Consider the following 6,000-nt stretch of genomic DNA (forward strand, 5'->3'; position numbering starts at 1 on the left):
GATTTTTTTGCTTTCTAATTTTATAGTAATTCTTAGCACATGATCTTCTGGCCTTGGGGCTATTAACATTTTATGCAGGTCAGGTGATTGTAAACCTATTTTCCGTTTTCATGGTGACCTTAACTGAAAGGTAACAGTGTCATAGGGAAATAGTACAGAGTAGAATTATATTCTTACAAAAATTCATCTTTCTGCAAAAGTTGCCAGTTGCGTTTATCTAAGAAGTTTACCCGATACTGAGTCTGCGACTTTGGTGAGGCAGCTTCTGCCTAGCACTCCTGACTGACAATTAACAACCATCTCATTGCTACCACACTAAGGCTAAGTTCTTATTTCTCTAGATCTTTAACTATATTAACAATGGTTTTTATAACACAACCTTAGCACAACTATATTAACAATGGTTTTTATAACACAACCTTAAAGGCAAAAATACAGCAAGCATAAACACAGCAAGCAAATCACAACCCAATAACCACCTATAGAATAATTTTTCTTATGTTTTCTAATAGGATTCCTTTACCCCTTAAAAGGGCTCTATATCTATTAGGGCTTTTATATAATCAGGTTCTTTATGCTATTTTATGATTAGGATATTATAAGCAATCATGCATATTAGTACCAAGCACATAAATGCATTTGGCTAACAAACTACCAGCAAAGGAGTTTAAATTAAAACACTCCTTTCACCCTGAATAATCTCATAAAATACCACCACCTGGGAAATTTATTGATTAAAGTTCTAAATTGATTCTTATTTGGGAAGAGATCGGGGAAGGCCTTCCTGCCTGTGTCAGAGAAATTAGGGAGTAGTCCATTGAAGCAGGCATCAGAAAGACAGATATCATCTTTAAGGTGAGAGCCGGAGGCAGCTTTTAGAAATCCCTGAAAACCTGATCTGCCTTGCCTGTCAGGCTTTCTCCTCGTGACCTTGTCATGGGTGGGATCTCATGAGCTGGCCTTTTTGAAAACCCCTGAAAACCTGACTCGCCTTGCTCGTCAGGTTTTCTCCCTTACGGCCTTGTTAGGGGTAGGGTCTCGTGAGGTGACTTTTTCGAAACCCCTGAAAACCTGATCTGCCTTGCCCATCAGGTTTTCTCCCTCATGACCTTGTTATGGGTAGGGTCTCGTATGTTGGCTCCCTGCAGATCATAACTGGGATTTAAAACTACAAAAATCTAAAAGGAGATATATGAGAAAAATCTTTGTGAGCTTTTGGTTAAGCAAAGGGTTCTTGGACATAACACCAAAAGCATGGTCAATAGAGGACAAAATTGAAAAGTTAGATTTCATCAACATTAAGAATTTATGGGAATTCCATGGCAGTTCAGTGGTTAGGACTCCCCAGTTTCACTGCCGAGGGCCTGGATTTGATCCCTGGTTGGAAAGCTAAGATCCCGCAAGGCAAGCCAAAGCAGCACGGCCAAAAATAAAAAGCCACAGACTGGGAAACAATACTCGTAAGTCACATCACTGATAAAGAACTTGCATCCGGAATATATTAATACAAAGAACTCTCAACACTCAATAAAAGGAAGTCATCCCAGCCTGAAAATGGGCAGAAGCTTTGAACAGTCACTTCAGGGATGAAGATGCAGAAATGGTGAACAACACATGGAAAGATGCTTGGCTTCACCTATCGTCAGGGAATACAAATTGAACCTGTGATGACAGAACATCACACAACCACTAGAAAACCTGAAACAAAGCGAGTGCTGGTGGAGAGGTCAGGCCGCTTGAGCTCTAATGCGAAGCTGGGCGGGGGGGGGGGGGGTGGGGGGATGGTGGATGCTTCACTGCTTTGGAATGTCCCTTCAACCAGAGTATTCCAGCATCTACCACAGTCCGACACATTCACCCAGCAGGAAGCAGTGTGTCCATGCAGAGACTTGGATATTCAGAGCAGCCTTACTGGTAATGGCCCCAAACCGCAGGGTAACCAGATGTTCATCCACACGTTGGTGGGTAAACACACTGGGCTATGCACACCAGAAACAGCGCAGCGGTGAAAGATGTTCACTGCTGATGCCTGCAGCACCATCGCTGACTCTCAGGACACTTACGCTGAACGAGAGCTGGACAACAAGAAAGCACATGCTGTTTGATCCCATTTACACAAAGTTCTGGAAACACACATAACTCGGGAGCGACGGGAAGGGGCTCATTGGCTGCCGGGGGCCGGAGGACACTTGGGGGCACGGGCAGCTGACAGTCAAAACGTACGTATGAACAACCCCTGGGACCTGGCATTTTCACAAATAGGTCTCTACAGGGAGACTCTCACACAGGCCCGAGGAGTCGTGGCCAATGCGCCTCATTCTTGGATGGAGGGTAAAGCTGGAAGAAAGCCACTATCAACGAAAAATTAAACAGTCGATCTGAGAAAGAAATGGAAACTTTTATTTGAGCCAAATTTGAGGATTATAAGCTAGAAAGAGCATGTCAGAAAACTCTAAGAACTGCTTCTGGGATAGAAATCGAGACACAGGCTGTGTAAGTTGTGTGCAAGCAGAGGGCTGCACCTCAGACGTATTATTGACAGTTTCCGTAACCCAGGACTAAGCACATCCCAGTGGGTCACGTGACCTCTTACAAGCTCAAGGAGGAATGTTATCTTTTAGGGAGTTGTCTCGTTGGCACTGGAGAATGTTGCTCTTTGCGGTTAAGCAGGTATTTCTGCTGCTGGCGGAGTTTTGGTGTAATGCAGATACATGATGCACCCTAGGGGAGAGACTTCTTGTTTAACTTTTTCTTTTCCTGCCATAAAGTGTGAATTGCATTTCATACCATGTAGCCCAAGTTACTTCCAGAGGGCGGGATATTCACATATTGGAATAACCAGAGGTTAAAATGAGAGAGAAAAGATGTGTTTAAAATATCAGACATCAGTAACATGTATATGGAAGCACACCTGGCTTAACATGTGTTAATCCACAAGGGTGTGGATCTCTGTTCATTCTGGACTTGGTTAAATAATCATGTTACAAATGGAAGAGTGATCCTTAAAAGAATGGAAGTACAGAGTCCTGGCCAGAAGCAGGGCAGAGGAGGAGCCTCTGACAAAGGGGTCCTTCACAAACAGGCAACCCCCCCGCGGATCCAGGCCGGGGACCGCTGAGAACGTGTGTTATTTGGCAGACAGAAGACAGCCTCTCAGGCGGCTCTGAGGGACAGCTGCGGTGAGGTGAAGGAGGAGCCAGGATTTATAGCACTTATTGCAACACAGACCTGGCAGTCAGAACATCAAAAGATACTGTTCCTTAAAGAAAACCAGACAACTCAGGTTTCTTTCTATGTGTGGGAAGACAAGAGCGGCAGGGCTCACTGAAACCATTCCTTTGATCTGCACCTTGGCTACCTGGGCCCAGCGTTCTCTGCTTGCTCACCTGGGTCCCTGCAGGCTGCTCCGTGGGGCGGGTGTGGCTGCTGGCTGTCGCTGCCACATCCTTTGTTTACTGATACATCGGGGACATTTTGTGTGACCTTCTCCACCCACCCTTACTGCAGAACCGGTTTCTCTTCCCCTGTTTCTAAGGGAGTTTGTCTGCTGTTGATTCTCCTGGTTCTTCAAGGTCCTTGGGTGACCGCATAATATCACAGATTTTATTGTCGAGGTGTCCAGATTTTATTGATCGAGTGTCCAGCAGTTCTGGAAGCCCAGCGGGCGTCATACTCGTGCTGCTGGCAGGCCTGGCCTGGCCAGATGGCTGGGCTCCAGTTGGTCTAGGAATGGCTTGAGTGCCCAGACGTAGCCAGAGCACTGGCACCCTTGGGGGCCCCACCTTCGGGGCTGAGGTGGAGCCATCCCCCGCCCGGAGCTGAGTCTGTCCTCCAGGCCGAGCCCTTTGGGGACCCCACACGCTGCTGGCAGAGGGCCTGACCTGGGGCTGGGGGAGCCCAGGCCAGAGGCAGCCTCACATAGGCCTGTTCAGTGAGCAGCAGACCGTCTTGCCAACGAAGGGTCCTGGGAAGACAGAGTGTCCCTGTGCAGGAAGGAAGTGCGATGCTCACCTCACACCGCATACAAAAATTAACTCAGAGTGGGTCAAAGATTTAATTTTAAGACCTAATACTATAAAGTCTTCTCTAGTGGTCCAGTGGCTAAGACTCAACATTCCCGGTGCAGATGGGCCTGGGCTTGACCCCTGGCCAGGGAACTAGATCCCATGTGCTGCAGCTGAGACCTGGTGCAGCCAAATCAATAAATAAATATTTTTAAAAACCTGTTAAACACAGAATAAAAAAGATGCATGACTTTGGATTTGGCAATGACTTCTTAGGTATGACACCAAAGGTACAGGCAACAAAAGAAAAAAACAAGGGAAATGAGACTTTATGAAAATTTTAAAATTTTGTTTATCCAAAGACACTATTGGCAGACTAAAAAGGCAACCCAGAGAATGGAAGAGAATATTTACAAACCACATACCTGAGAAATGATTATAATTTAGAACATGTAGAGAACTCCTAAAACTCAACAGGAACAAAACGAACAACCCAGTTCAGTAATGGACAAAGAGTTTGAACAGACATTTCTCTAAAGAAGATATAGAGTAGCCAGTTGTTGTTAGGTCACTCAGTCATGTCCGACTCTTTGTGACCCTGTGAATCGCAGCATGCCAGGCGTCCCTGTCCATCACCAACTCCCGGAGCTTACTCAAACTCATGTCCACTGAGTCAGGGATGCCATCCAACCATCTCATCCTCTGTTGTCCCCTTCTCCTCCTGCCTTCAATCTTTCCCAGCATCAGGGGCTTTTCCAATGAGATAGTTCTACGCATCACGTGGCCAAAGTGTTGGAGTTTCAGCTTCAGCATCAGTCCTTCCATTGAATATTCAGGACTGATTTCCTTTAGGATGGGCTGGTTGGATATCCTTGCAGTCCAAGGGACTCTCGAGAGTCTTCTCCAACACCACAGTTCGAAAGCATCAATTCTTTGGCGCTCAATGTCATAACATCAGGATACGGAATCAACATACAAGGAGTCACCTCCCCACATCTGTACAAGCCCTGCAGGAGGCAGTGTGCTGAGGGGCCAGGGTCTCACCACCTGCTCTGGCAGGGACAGCCTCTCCTGAGCGACCACAGCCAAGGGGAGAAGGGGCAGGAACTGGGAACGGCTCCCCTCTTCATCCTGGCCTAACCTGAGGCTGGTGGACGCAGACGGTGGAGACACAGGTTTGCCCTCCACCCACTCTCCAGTCTGGCACTTCCCACTCTCCACCACCTCCAGGGGCCTGAGAATGGAGCGTGGCCACAGCTACACCAGGGTGGAGGGGCCACTCCAGCTGGTCCTCTGGGATCAACTCTATCTTCAGGGTTGGTCCAGGCTGGCCAGCAGGAGTGAGGAGACCTCCAGGGTTCCTTGAGTGACCGCGAGAGCCTCCTCTCCAAGGAGGCAGGGCGGTCACCTTTTTGATGCAGACAATTGCAACCCATTTTCACTGTAAATATTCAGTCATCTCCCACAACTGATGGCTAAATGGGTGTTTATTAGGAGAGTTTTGAGCATTTTTTGGCATTGCCTTTCTTTGGGTTTGGAATGAAAACTGACCTTTTCCTGTCCTGTGGCCACTGCTGAGTTTTCCAAATTTGCTGGCCTATTGAGTGCATCACTTTCACAGCATCATCTTTTAGGATTGAAATAGTTCAACTGGAATTCCATCACCTCCACTAGCTTTGTTCGTAGTGATGCTTCCTAAGACCCGCTTGACTTCACATTCCAGGATGCCTGACTCTAGGTGAGTGATCACACCTTCATGATTATGTGGGTCGTGAAGATCTTTTATAGTTCTTCTGTGTATTCTTGCCACTTCTTCTTAATATCTTCTGCTTCTGTTAGGTCCATACCATTTCTGTCCTTTATTGTGCCCACCTTTGCATGAAATGTTCCCTTGGTATCTCTAATTTTCTTGAAGAGATCTCTAGTCTTTCCTGTTCTATTGTTTTCCTCTCTTGCTTTGCATTGATCACCGAGGAAGGCTTTCTTATCTCTCCTT

The sequence above is a fragment of the Cervus elaphus genome, chromosome 21, assembly GCF_910594005.1.
Source record: "Cervus elaphus chromosome 21, mCerEla1.1, whole genome shotgun sequence".
Taxonomy (NCBI): domain Eukaryota; kingdom Metazoa; phylum Chordata; class Mammalia; order Artiodactyla; family Cervidae; genus Cervus; species Cervus elaphus.